Source organism: Euphorbia lathyris, chromosome 4, assembly GCF_963576675.1.
Source record: "Euphorbia lathyris chromosome 4, ddEupLath1.1, whole genome shotgun sequence".
In the NCBI taxonomy this organism is placed as follows: domain Eukaryota; kingdom Viridiplantae; phylum Streptophyta; class Magnoliopsida; order Malpighiales; family Euphorbiaceae; genus Euphorbia; species Euphorbia lathyris.
In genome coordinates, this window is record NC_088913.1 from 73019148 (window position 1) to 73034355 (window position 15208).

Below are 15208 nucleotides of genomic sequence, written 5' to 3' on the forward strand. Positions count from 1 at the left end.
TCAAATGCATGGTAAAAATCATCACAAAAATTAATATCTGAAAAATATAGAGTGATTTATACATATATATACATAAAAACTTAAAAGGGTAGTTGATAGTTAGTTACTTTTGCAAAGAAAATAAGAAGAACACACTAAGAACTCATTTTCTAGCTTGCAATCTGCCTAGCTCGAATCTAATCTAGAGAGCTCCAAATCAAAATCACACCGACCACAATGTATATTAGGATGTCTAGAATATGCTGTAAAAAGTTCGGCTCAATCCGACGGTGCAATCTCCGGATATCAAACGACATTGAAGCTGGGTATTTTTTAGAGCTTAAGGGAGAAAGATGGAGAAGATGAAGATGGGGAGCTTGGGAGTAGCAGCCAAGTAGCAGCCTATTCTGTCCGAAAATCACTTCTTGAACATAGTAATTTAGAGTCCAAAAGATGGATAATATCCATTTAATCCCTATGAAATTTAAAAACTTAGCCTAAACTTTTAATTTCTTCTAAAATCATGAAATTGGCTTATAAACTATACCAAGCACACCCAATTAATTCATTAATTATCCAAAAGCTATGATAAATTTAATATTAAGGTATAACAATTAATAATTAAGGACACAGACGTGACAGAAGGCATGAGCCAGTAGACAAGCCTTGTAATGTTGAATGGAACCATCAGATTTTCACTTAATATGAAATAGCCAACATGATGTAATAACATTATGGTTCAGTAGTGTCCATGTGTCATTGTCCAGTGACGGCAGAACTGATATTGGAAGACATAATTTTCCGCTAGGTTAATTTAGGTTAAAGAAGAAGCTCTCATAATATAAAGAATATGAGGTAACTTAAATATTATATTGATTAAGTGTGGCATGTACACACAAGTAAACCTTCTGTTATAAAAAAAAAAAAAAAACCCTTATATCTATTATAATTACAAGCATAACCTTTACCAACTCCAAGGTTCAACAGAATTGAAACTTTCTTCTTAAAAAGAGTGAACCAATTTTTTAATTATATCCTATAAATAATATAATATATTAGCTGTTAATCTTATATACAACTGGGAATAGAAAATGAAATCAAAGATTTAAATGAATAATGAGAGAAACAATATAAAGGAAAAGAGTACAACTAAGACAAGTAATACCAAAAGTCCCAAAACCTAAACCTAAAACATTATAAAATTGAGAAATATGACTTTGTTTTCTTTTCAAGTTATAATTATACCCACATTCATAATTCCATCCATTTTGATTTTTATTTCTGCAGCATTTTTCAAGCTTCTCCTTCATCCTTACTTGTGATATTCGTTCTTTCAAAACACTCAAATTCGCTTCAACAATCCCTGCATCCAACACAGATAAAACCGTGAGATCTAAGGATGCTTATAAGAACAGTCAAAACGAATAATATCTAGATGATATCAGAACAAATTATTATTACAGTATAAGTATCTTACCTTCATCTCTTCGGCTAAGGGCGCTTACAAGAAAAGGTCGATGATGAGTATTAATGATATGGTTGCGAGACGGATTGAAGAGATTTGAGGAATAAGATGAAAGAGAAGAAGAAGAAGCCATTGATGATGGGGTAGAGTGCAAAATAATGAAAATGTTAGTCCTATTTATAAGATAATATAAGGTTTAATTTAGTGGTCAACATAATGACAATCATGGCGGCCTCCGATAAAGAAAATCTAGCTAGCATTTTTATTATTTAATATTAGACGGCATGGGATATGGAGGATTTATTTATTTTATTTTTATGTTCAAATTTAATACATCTGTGTACAGGATGTCTCGTAGAATATATATACAAATTAATATTTATATTCAATTCTCCGTCAATATGAATATTTTGTTCAAATGAAAAGTATTAAACAAGTAAAGGAGATTTTTGGAATCATCTACTTTGACCATGCACCAACATTAATTATAATTATATTTAATGAAAAAAATATATAATTAAGAAATGAGAATTTTTATAATTTTTTATTTATTACATTATGAAGTGTGAGAATGGCTTAAACGTACACGTTCATGCCCATTATTTTATGTATTTGGCCAGTCCATCTAGCTGTGAGAGGCATTTTTGGAAAGAGCAATGAGGAAAGGGCTTCAGATTCCAAGTTACACGCTCAATTCATTTTATTACGTAAATATAGCTTTTGGACCAATAAAAAGGTGGCACGTATAACAAGACACAAACACAAATGTCTATAAATAGCATGAAAATCAGGAATACAGGTACACAACTCTCTCAACTTCTATATACTACATTCCTCCTAAATTACGTATTCTTCATACTGATTTAAGCATCGGAGAGGGTCCGCCGGTCACCGGCCCCCTGTCTGACGGTTTTTCTTCCTTTTAGGTTATCACAAGTTTGTTATTAGCGAGTAAAGGATATTCCGATATCACATACTAATTAAATACATAAAAACATTTTGTCTAGCTTTAAAACTACAATCTCATATTACATTTTTAATTGAGTTTGATGTTTAAAATTAACTATTTCATTAGAACTAGAGATTCAATATAAATCTTTTAAATTAAAGTTTAACTAGTCGAAAACCCGTGCGATGCACGGGATATGAAACTTTTATATATAATTTAGATATATAAATAAATTGACATATTTTATTTTTGAGTAATTTTATACAATATTATGCTATAAAAGAAATTTATACTATATATATTTGAAATTAATATATATTTTTTTATTGATAATTCAAATCAAATTAAATTAATTTTGAAAATAAAAATTTGATTAATTCTTTTTATAAAATTTTAATTAAAGGTGGATGATTTATTTCTTTTTACAAAATTTAATGATTTGTACTTTTTAGTAATTTTAATACATTTTCATATTTTTTTCTAACTGAAATTCTGTGAAACAATGATAATACAATAGGAGATTAATTAAGAAATATATTAGAATACAATGAAAAACCAAAAATTGAATTAAACTACAATTAAAATTAAATATTTTATCTACGATACAAAAGAATTACAATATATATGTTGAAATGGAATCAACATCAATATATTATGCTATAAATTATTACAATCAGTATTTTTCTAATGGTACACATGAAGACTTTATCAATTCAATAGATTACATATATATCTGTCTTAAAAAACTCCAATTACATATATATAAAAAATTCATCTTAGCGATAATCATTTTGCATGATAAGATTTCATGATCACCAAGTATTCGAATTCAATTATTCATTAGACTACAATAACCTAATATATCCAATTGAATCAGCTTAAGGTGATGATTTCTCCTATTTTCATCTCGTAATATCTTATCAAGACATTCAATCAATTTGTTCTTCATTCTTTCATTTATAGAATATCAGCATGCACGCAAATATCACTTTTTTTATTTCATTAATATTTTCTAATAATTATATTTTCTTGAATTTCGTAAGCAAGAATATGAAACAAAAAAAGGAATAGAAAATAAAAATGAAGGGGGCGAAAAACACAATTAGGAGAGAATTATCTTTCTCTCGTTTTTGTTATTTTGAAAAGAAGAGAGAATGTCAAGATATATGCATATAAAGAAGAGAGTGAAAATATTTTTTGCCCATTAATTAAAAAATTTATTTTTTCCTTAATGAAGTATTAAGTCCATAAATTAATTTTAGTTAAATATAATTAAATCGCAATTGTAACCACTCGGTACAAATAAAATTTTTTTTATAATTAATATGTAAAATTAATTCTATTAATTTGAATCATTATGCTCAGCACTTGAGGAATTGAAGAGTTCAAATAATAATATTTTTAATTAATATTTTTCAACAACTTATCCTATGATCATGTTTTATTTTCATATATTAAAAGCTCTTGAAATACTAACAATTTTGTACAAACTACAATACATATAATAGTTAAAAACTATATAGGCCAATATTGCAAAGACAATTATCTCAATCTTAGGTGTATTGGACACTTACGAACTCTCTATCTATGGGGTTGGAAAAAAAAAACTTCTTAATGATGATGATGGTAATAATAATAATAATAATAATAATATAACATAATTTGTAATTAAAATAAACATCATTGTAAGTATAATATTTCAATGTCTCTTTTATTTTATTTAACATGTCTCCAACTTCAATGAACAACTATTGTGTTAAACTTTATATCTTTTTTTTTTGAATGAAAGAATAATTGAATAAATTTAATCAATAGCCAAAAGGCTTACAAAAACAGAGGGAATAATGTTGGTTACAGTCACAGATGAAGATAGAAGGCCTAATTTTGCAGCCGCATCAGCTACACTATTTGCCTCCCTTCTAGTAAAGAGAAAGTTACAGAGTGGAATGCTATTAGCAATAGAGCGGCAATCCGCCAAAATAAGTCCCAAACTCGAGTAATCTTCCTCCACATCATGTTGTAACGCGTTGATAACTAGTTGTGAGTCACCCTCAATACATACCTCAACATCACCACGTTGTTTGATCCACGATAGGGCCTCGCGGCAAGAGATAGCTTCTGCTATAACTGGGAGGCCTGCGCCTGGTACAGCTCCAAACCGGGCAGCAATGAACAACCCATTAGAGTTCCGAATAACCGCACCGAAACCAAACCTACCATCAGATCCGCGCACAGCAGCGTCGAAGTTAACTTTAATTCCGGATTCTGGTGGTCGCCAGGTACGGACAGCAGCATTTGTCTGCGCTATTTTGCTGATATAGTTGCGTGCATTCCTCCATGAAGCTATGAAAGCTTTTGCCCGTTCAGCGATGCTTGACGGTATGAATGGCTTTCCTTCCCATACAAACTGGTTTTGGCTGTGCCAGATGAACCACATCAGCATAACCCTAGACGCCGTCGACTCAGGTGCTGAGTTTAGCATTTCTGATTTCCACCAGGAGTCAAAATTCATCACTGCTGGATGTGGGCGGAGCCTAATAAAATCCGGATGTGACCAGGTCTCTCGAGTAACAGGGCAAGAAAGGAAGATATGGGAGATAGACTCCTCCGCCTGACGGCAAAGAGGGCAAGCTGCATTTTCTGTAATATGTCGAGTCCGTAGATTGAGGTTAGTTGGTAGAATATTCCCGGCTGATCGCCAAAGGAAGTTTTTAATTTTTGGTGGGCAAGGTAAATGCCAAAGCCTATTCCAGGGAGCGTCACAAATCTCCGGGGATGGTCTCGGGTGTAGCGAAACCAAGTTATAATAAGCCGTCTTTACACTGTAACTGCCTCTTCTTTCCCACCGCCAACATAGCCTGTCTTCGTTCTGACATACGGAAATAGGGATTTGCATAATTCTTTGACAATCATCTTGAGAGAATAATTCAGAGAGAAGTACCTCATTCCAGCGACCCCCCAAAATCAATTTATCAACCGTCCAATCCTCGTCCGGAACAACCACGCGATCTGGAAGCCCTGAAACCGAGTCTAGCCACTGATCTTTCCATATTTTTGTTTTCCTTCTATTTCCGATTCTGTTTCGAGTCCCGTTTGTGAGAAGCTCACGACACTTGTATAGGCTGGACCATATAGCACTCGGGTTGTTTCCTTTTCTCGCATTCCTGAAATCTGAATCAGGGAAGTAGCGGGCTTTAAAGATTCGTGAGACCAAAGCCTCCGGTTTTGTAATGAATTTCCAAGCCTGCTTCCCTAGGAAAGCCATGATAAACTCCTGAAAACGTCTGAAGTTCAACCCTCCCCACTTCTTCCTTGTGCAGAGATACTTCCAGGCTTTCCATTTTACACCTCTCCCCCACCAGTATCCATTCAATAAGATTTCAATTTTCTCACAGACAGTTTTTGGAAGAGAAAATACATGCATTGCATAAGATGGTAAGGACTGTGGTACTGCTTTAATAAGTACTTCTTTGCCGCCTTGAGAGACTCGTTTTCCTTGCCATCCTCTTAATTTTTTGCGAAGGCGATCCACAATGTAGGAGAATGTGGAGATACGGCTGCTTCCTACCGCTGAAGGGAGGCCCAGATATTTGTCCTGGCTGTCAACCATCTGTACCTGTAGAAATTGGGCCAGGCTTAACATTCGATCTGGGGGTACTTTCGAGCTGAACATGATCTTAGATTTTTCTAAGTTTATTTTCTGTCCCGAAGCTCGCTCATATGTTCTGAAGAGCTGTTGAATTGCGATTCCCTCCTCCATAGTAGCTCGAAAGAAGAAATAGCTGTCATCTGCAAACAGAAGATGAGATATAGGAGGAGCTCCCCTGCATATATAGCACCCGTGAATTTTACCTTGTTCCTCCGCTTGTTTCAGAATGGCAGAGAGGACTTCTGTGCATAAGATAAATAGGTACGGTGACAACGGGTCCCCCTGACGGAGACCTCTATATGGTTTAAAAGAAGGGAAGGTTGCATTCCTGTTAGTGATTTGATACTCGACCGTAGTCACACATGCCAAAATCAGCTCCACAATCCTGCTTGGAAATTCCATACGAAACAGTACTGACCTCAGAAACTCCCATTCGATGCGATCATAGGCTTTTGACATATCTACTTTTAGTGCAGTCAAGCCTCTTTTTCCTCCTTTGCCGAGTCGCAATGCGTGTCCCGCTTCATAGGCTATCATTATATTGTCGGTTATTGATCTTTTTGGTACAAACGCACTCTGAGCATCAGATACCACTGTGTTGAGAACCACTTTTAGTCTGTTGGCTATTGCTTTTGTCATTGCTTTCATTAACACATTACAGAGAGCAATCGGTCTCAGATCAGTCAGAGAAGCAGGGGGATTTACCTTCGGGATGAGGACAATGTTTGTAAGATTAAGCTGATCCGGGATCTGACCTGAATTTAAACATGAAGCACAATATTCTGAAACCGCAGTTCCAATGGTCTGCCAATGTTGTTGGAAGAAACCCGGGTTCAAGCCGTCCGGGCCCGGTGCCTTATCCGGGTGCATAGAGAATATAGCCACTCTGATCTCCTCCGGCATAAAATCGTGGGACATGTGTTGTTTCTGTGTTTCTGACAGCCTACTCTTAATCTGTTCGGTAATTTCTAGCCCATCTACTCCACTTGAGGAAAATAATTCTACAAAGTGTCCCTGTATTGCCTCTGCTAGCCCATTTGACCATGTCAGTGACTGTCCTGTAGCTGATGTCAGTCCGCTGAAATCATTCTTTTTTCGTCTTGCTTGAACCGTGGAATGAAAGAATCTAGAATTATTGTCCCCCGCCTGCAGCCATTTGGTTTTTGCCCGTTGTTTCCAATATGTTTCCTGAGCTAGTCGAACTGCATCCAATTCTTTGCTAATCCGTTGAAATTCTGTTGTGTTACCTGGTCCCCTGTTCAGTTCCAACTGTGATTGAAGTTTCTGTGACTTTCCTCGGAATTCCTGTTTGTGTTCAGCGCCCCAGCATCTCAACTTACTTCTGCACTGCTCCATTCTTTCTGGGAATGTGGATGATGTTGAATTATCCCAATGATATTGTATTAGTTCTTTGCATTTTACCTCAGTTCCCCAGGCATTTTCGTATCTAAACTGCACCATGGATTTAAGTTGTGTGGTACTTGTTGACAGTAGAAGAAGGGAGTGATCTGATTGTGTTGTAACAATATTCTGAATAGTACCTGAGGGAAAGAGTTCCTGCCATGCCCGTGACGCAAGTCCCCTATCCAGCTTTTCCTCGATTAAATTCTGACCCTGTCTGTAGCGAGCCCAAGTGTATGGGTAGCCATGCCAGTGTACCTCGGCTAATTCACAGAAAGAGAGAGTATCCGCAAAACCCGCCAATAGAGCATGTGGTTGCCCTCGACCTCCTCGTTTCTCGCTGGAAAATAGCATGTGTTAAACTTTATATCTATTCATACCAAAATGCATAAAATAAAAAATACAATCCATATCAGTTAGATAAACTCAAATTATAAAAAAAATTAGTGGACTTCACCAGATTCTGAATTTGAATTAAACCTAACAATTGAGTTCATATCAAGCTGAAAATCTAAATTTTAGTTAGAGTTAACAATTAAAATGATTCCACCTAGTAACATATACTAAAAAAGAATGCAAATGTACAAAATCTTTATTTTAGTCATTTTGAAAAAAAAAACAGAAAATAAAACATAGATAAGGTAGTGAGAGGTGTAGAACCTGTTTATAAAAATAAATCAACAACACAAATTATATAAAATAACTACAACATATGAATTTTTTTTTAATAATTACCTTCAGAAACATAAGGATTTCTTATAATTTTCGGCACCTTTTACGTTTCGTGATTTTAGTTTTCCATGCATCTTCTATTTCTATCGGATTTCTTCAATTAGAGATATCATTTTGAAAAAGAAGATAAATAAAAAAGAAAATATGAATAAGACAGTGAAAGGTATGGAACCTGGATAACGACAGAAATTGATTTCATTTTTGAAAGATGAAACTATAACAACTATTGTTTTACAAAAATAAAGTAACAATGCAATTGAGAACAAAATAACAACAACATATAAAAAATGATCGAATAATTACCTTTAGAAACATAAGGATTTCTTGTAGTTTTTACACTTTTGCGTTTCTCGATTTAGTTGTCCATACATCTTCTATTTCTATCAGATTTCTTCAATTGGAGATATCAAAATTCGAATTCTCCAAATTCTTGAAGAAAATCCTATTAAATAGTTTATCAATAGAAATCACTCCTAAATAGATTCGAATCTCTGCCCGAATCTCTTAATGAAATAAGAACAAAGTTATAGGACTATTATTTAAAGTAAGAACAAAATTATAAAACTATATTATAAGAGTATGAAAAACAAAACTAATACATCATTAAATTAAAGATCGAGAAAGACTTTGGTTTTCGATTGCCAATCAATATAATGGTGAAATACTATCTATCATGCTTTATATATACGTTTATTTGTGACTTTTGAATTTTTTTTGCTTTATGTTTTTTCATCTTCCCGTAACTTTTACTTTGTTTTATTACTTTAATTAATAAGCTAGTAATTGATAATAAATAATGTATTAATATAGTACTAATGATATAGAGATAATTAAAACTCGTTATTCATTTATTCCTTTTGCTCCTACGATGTCACCTAAGCTAAAAAGCCTCTAAAACACTTCTTGTGATTTCTCTCTACTTCCGCTATTATATATAGTATAGATATAAATCCTTTATAATCGTATTTTATCAGTTGAAGTGTTTTTTTTTTTTGATAATGGAATATGCATTACAGAAGATTAACAGGTACAAACATCATTCTTAATACAACTGAGAATAAAATGTGGAAAATCTGCTAAATAGATTTCCGGATGAGCAAGGGTTAAACCCCAAGTGGCCAGTCTATGTGCAGGAACATTTGCATTTCTGGGTTCATATATAATTTTGAAAGTCATCATTCTACTGCTCAATTCTATTATGCTACCAGCCAATGCACCAAGCCAATTAGGTCCTGTGAACTTATTTTCAACAAGTTTTACCGTCTCCAACGAATCCGAAGCCACAACTAGACATTGAAAACCTGAGATCGTTGCGTACTGTAAGCTGACTAGGATTGCTTGCAATTCCACGTGTAGGATCGAAATCGACGAACCAAGAGGGCCACCACCTAACATAAGAACAGAACCATTGTAATCCCTGATAATGAACCCGAAAGCACTCTTATTTCCGGTAGGAAGGAAGGCAACATCAGTATTAATTTTGAGACATCCCTGTACCGGTGCTTTCCATCGTTGAGGGCATGTAGACTCGGTTACCTCTCATGTGCATGCCTGTGCAAGTGCTTTTTCTGTGTCGGCTTTCAGAACCATACCGCCCCGAATGATTTCATGGATTATCATCATCCCCCGAGCAGCCCCTATAGGTGCGAGATGATGAGCCACCCTATTCCTTTCAAGCCATATCATCCATATTACTCCACAGACAATAGAAAATTCTGTATTAGTTGTGGAGGACCCAATTCTACGAACCCATTCCAAGCAGGTTGAGCCTTCCACTTTGTACACTTTCAGGGGCAGCAAAGATTGCTTCCAGAAATCCTTTGCAATTCTACAGCCTTTGAACAAATGGAGAATCGATTATCCCGGCAAGCCACACAGCCAGCAAAAATCATCAAGTATCAGACCTTTCCTACACAAGACTGAGTTGCATAGGATAAATTCTTTGCAAGCGCTCCACACCATATGGGAAATTTTTGGTGGGAGATTGAGGTTCCAAAGAGTCTGCCAGAATTTGGAGGGATTATCAGATGAACTAGCTTGATCAGTGTAGAATGGAAGTTTAGAGATTGCCAACTGGTATCCAGATTTCACACAGTACTGTCCCGTCTTAGTATCCCGCCAATAGAGCCTATCAACGCCTGTCGAGCTGTTCAAAGGGAGTCGTGTAATAGCAGCAGCCATATCAGGTGAGAAACATTGGGCGATCAATTCAGACTTCCACGCAAACTCATCATAATTAATTAGGCAAGAGACCTTACGCGATGGAAGGTCGTGGAAAACCGTAAGGGGCCTATTACATGGGACTCCTTCAACCCAACGATGATCAAAGATATCCACGTTACTCCCGTTTCCAATTCTCCAAATGCGTCCTTCCAGGATAATTCTTCTTGCACAAAGGATGTTGCGCCAGACATATCTTGGACAGAAACCGACCTTTGCTTCCAGTAGTTCATGTCGAGGGAAGTATTTGGATTTAAACACTTGGGCGCACAGCAACAACGGATTTTCAATGATCCTCCAGACTTGTTTTGCCAAGAGTGAGATATTGAACGCGTGTAAATTCCGAAAACCCAGCCCCCCAATCCGCTTTGAGAGACACAATTTATCCCATTTGCTCTAATGAATTTTCCGGTTCTTGGGGTCACTGCTCCACCAGAATTTAGCAATCTGTTACTGAAGTTCGTCGCAGAAAGTTCTTGGCAAAAGGAAGCAGCTCATTATATATACGGGGATTGCTTGAGCTATAGATTTAATTAGTACCTCCTTGCCTCCCCGTGAAAGGTTCCTCTCATACCATCCTCCAATTCGCTTAAACAGTCTTTCTTTGAGAAAAGCAAAGATTGCTTTTTTTGATCTACCGAGCATCGCAGGAATCCCAAGATACTTTGAGAACCGATCAACTTGGTGGACACCAAGTGTTGCAATTAGTCTGCTTTTTCTATCCGCATCTATCCCTTTACTAAAAGTGGCTTCAGTTTTTTCAAAATTTATTTTTTGGCCTGATGCTGCTTCATACTGCTCAAGGATGTGTTTTACTTTGGTACATTCGGTGACTGTAGCTCGGCAAAATATCAGTGAATCATCTGCAAACAGAAGGTGTGAGACAGTGGGGCTATATTTACTCACCCGAATCCCATGAATATGCCTGTTTAATTCAGCTTTCATTATCAATGCTGAGAGCCCTTCTGCACATATAATAAACAAATAGGGTGATAGCGGGTCTCCCTAGCGAAGACCCCTTGTCGGCTTTACGAAGCCTTTCGGTACCCCATTTATAAGAAAAGAGAAGGAAACTGAACTAAGACATTGTTGTATAAGTGCACACCATCTGACTGGAAACCCCATTGCCATCATCATATCCTTAATGAACATCCACTCAATGCGATCGTAGGCTTTGCTCATAGTCTAAAACTTTCTGCAAAAAAGAAAAGAAAAAAAAAAAGCTATTGAAGCCAGCTGGTTGCATATAAATTTGCAGCTAAACATTCAATAAAACATAAAACTCCCAATTTAAGGGTTCCTGTTCGTATGAACACTAAATTATATTATATATACAGAAACCAATACTCTATATAACTCAAAGAACTCTAATATTAATTAAAAAAAACCTATGTTTGTTTAGAATTATCTTTTGTTTTTTTTCCTTTTAATTCAAGACATGATAGATACAAAAAAAAAAAAAAAGTGTTTAGTAAAAATTCAAAATATATATTTTTAATAGAAAAATCAATTAATATCTACTAACTATCAATAAAAAAAGTAAACAACAAACAACAACATATGAAATAAACGGGTTTTAAAGGTCTGTTTGTTTCCATTTTTCGAAACTGTTTTTTTACTTCTAAATTTAAACATGAGACAAAAAATGTTTGGTAAAAATTCAAAACAACAAACCAGAAATGTAAAACAAACACTCTATTGTCAATTTATTTTCATTTTTCAAAATTACTTTTGTGCATTTTAAACCTAAACATAAGACAAAACATTGTTTAATAAAAATTCAAACCAACAAACGTTATCTTTTATTTGTGAAAGGTGATAAAATTAATTAATTTACGGGGTGTTTGTTAGAAGGGATATAGGAGGTGAGATAGGGATAAAAAATACGAGATAAGTTATCTCGTGTTTGTTTGAGAGATAGAAGAGTGAGACGGATGAGGGATAAGCCTCTTATCCCTCAAATCCTATACCCAGGAGGGGGGTGGTATAAGGAGGCGGGATAAGCTCCTGCAATTTTAATAGGATGGAAAAGTTCATCTTATCACTCAAATTAATGTTATGTAGTTTAAATAAGGTTAAAATAGTAAAATGTATTATTTTATCCCCATCCCTATCCCACATACCAAACATTGAATAATAATTCTCGGCTATCATATTTTTATCCTTGGGTTAAGGTGCAAAAATATCCCTAACGTTTTGGGCTAGGAGCAATTCTACCCCTAACGTCTAAAATGGTGCAATTTTACCCCTAACGTTGATAAATTGGGTCAATTTCAGACACTATTATAAAATACAGATATTTTTGTTCATTATTCTGCACCAATTGCATAATAATTCGTCTAAAAAAAGGATTTCATATTTTTTATAATTTAATAATAGAATTTGAGATTAATATTTATAAATTCGGTGGATTTTTAGAATTTTTTTTATCTAATCCGTACAAAAAAGACAGTATATTTTTTTATTTTTTTCACATTTCAATGAATGTTTGTGATTTGTTACTGATAAAATAACACACATATGAAGTGTAGATAACAAGATTCATGAGCGAGAAGACAGTTTGATGAATTATTTCTCAAATCGACCCAATTTATTAACGTTAGGGGTAAAATTGCTCCTGACTTCCAACGTTAGGGGTAAAATTGCTCTTGACTTCCAACGTTAGGGGTAAAATTGCACCATTTTAGACGTCAGGGATAAAATTGCTCCTGGCCCAAAACGTTAGGGGTATTTTTGCATCTTAACCCTTTTATCCTTATCCCAACTATTTATCCTTATCTCTATCCCAACCTTTATCCATATCTCTATCCCAATTGAATACCAAACGCCCCATTAAAAGATAGACTATTGGAACTTGATTAGAGTAATCTATTACCTTTATACCAGCTTTTACTCAATGAGAATAATGTTTATCTTTCATTTATTATTTATCTTTCTTATTTTTTTCATTAAGAGCTCAATAGATTATTTGAATTATGAAAGGAGAAATTTTAATGTACTATCGTTGTAATACATTTGAATAATTAAAAGACTTCACTTTTAAATGTTTATTTATTAATACTAATTATATTCATGAATTAATATTCATTTCTCTTTTCATCAATCGCGTGTATTACATTTGATAGTAGAATATTTCTCGAAAGATGTTTTAATTTCCTCTGTCTTTTTCTTTTCTGAAAATAATGATTTTTTAATTATCATAAATTAAGCATATCTTTAGTGAAAAAGGATATTGTACAATATAGAAACTTGAATATTAATTCATGTTTTTTTACGAAGATGATTATTAATTTGTTAATTCATTCAACTAATCCATATAATAAACAATGCACTACAATAGAATTTGGATTTTGCCCCATTTGGAGTTTTTATAAGGACTTAATCCTTATAAGGATTTTGGTTTAGCATATTACCTATTGTGAGTTTCTATTGATTAAAGATGAAACCGGTAGTTTTTTTTACCGGTTTCATGTTGTAAGGGACCCGGTAGATTAGCTACCGGTTTCAAATTAAAAAAATAAAAATTTTCTTTCTTTTATATAGTTGAAAAAGTTTGGTAGTCTACCGGTTTCAACTATTGTATTTCAAACTGTAATATAACTATAAAGAAACTGTAAAACCTTAATTTAAACTGTGAAAAATATAATTTCATTTTCACATTTAAAATAATAAAACATTTTTATCCGAATTAAATGTTCACTACTAACTAATTTGGTAATGAAAGGTTTAATTAATGAGTCCAAAAATAAATAGTTAAGAATTGAAGTTAAATTAAAATTTTAAAAACATAGAGGGACCAGTTTTGAAATTTTAGAAATAACTCCAAACATGCTTCGAATGTGGATGTGACTTTCAATCTAAATCTAAGCTCAAATGCTTAGCTTGTTGACTCAGAGCAACTCATCATCTAACTCTTGATTTAGGGAATTTCAATGTTTATTTTAAATATGACAAAACAGAAGAAGTTACATTATTAGGTAATGGAAACATTATTCATATATCTCATATTAGAAATTCAAAGTTGATTCTTTTTAATTTTTCCATTCAATTTTATGATATTCTCCATATTTTGAAAATAGTTAATTTCTTATTTGTTTCTTCCCTAACATGTACTAATCTTATATCTATCTAATTATTCACTAGTCATTTTCTTTTGAAGAATTTGGTAACAAAGAATGAAATATATCGAGGAATGTAAGAATAAATGAAGCAAACGGGCTCTGAACCATTTACTGATCCATTTATAGCCCGCTCGTAACCTAATCATTTAGGATTGGGCCTTTAGATTTAACCTAGTTGTAAATAGATAGTTATGAAGGTTAAATCTAACACTCTAATAACACAATACTCAGCGATACTGCACAATCCATTTGTTCTCTCTCCTTCAGCCACCGCCCCCTCCCTTTGTTCTCGGCTTGCGCTCTTAGTTCGTGGAACAACGGAAATTGCACATTCAGTGTAGTAACCTCCTAGATCGGTGATACGGAGCCAATGTTGATTACTCCCGCTATTGTTCAACGGATATGCGCTACAATAGGTAAACCTAAATCTGTTGATTTATTTATTACATGTCTCTTAGAGGTAAGAGAAATCCATTATAACTATTTAGAGTTCCTTTAAGGAACGAATATGAATGGTCTTTACACAATGTCACTTCCGCCATCATTACCTCAACAAGTTCAACCCTTTAGTATTTCTCTTCCTTCTTGTGTGGCATTCTAGAGTAGGACAAGCCATTCGGCTTATTGTCAAGAAAACGTACTTTCAAAGACCAGTCAAATCCTTTCAATTTGATTGGGGAGGTGAATTTCAA

The 15208-nt window shown here is 34.2% G+C and overlaps 1 long non-coding RNA gene across 1 annotated transcript; it reads right to left on the bottom strand.

The window, feature by feature from the left end:
- Positions 1-1071: 1071 nt before the first annotated feature.
- LOC136227866 (uncharacterized) lies at positions 1072-1586 on the bottom strand. Its single transcript, XR_010688299.1, has 2 exons — positions 1457-1586; positions 1072-1342 (listed from the first exon to the last, which is right to left on the bottom strand). It is a non-coding gene; the product is annotated as an uncharacterized lncRNA (long non-coding RNA).
- Between the last annotated feature and the right edge of the window lie 13622 nt (positions 1587-15208).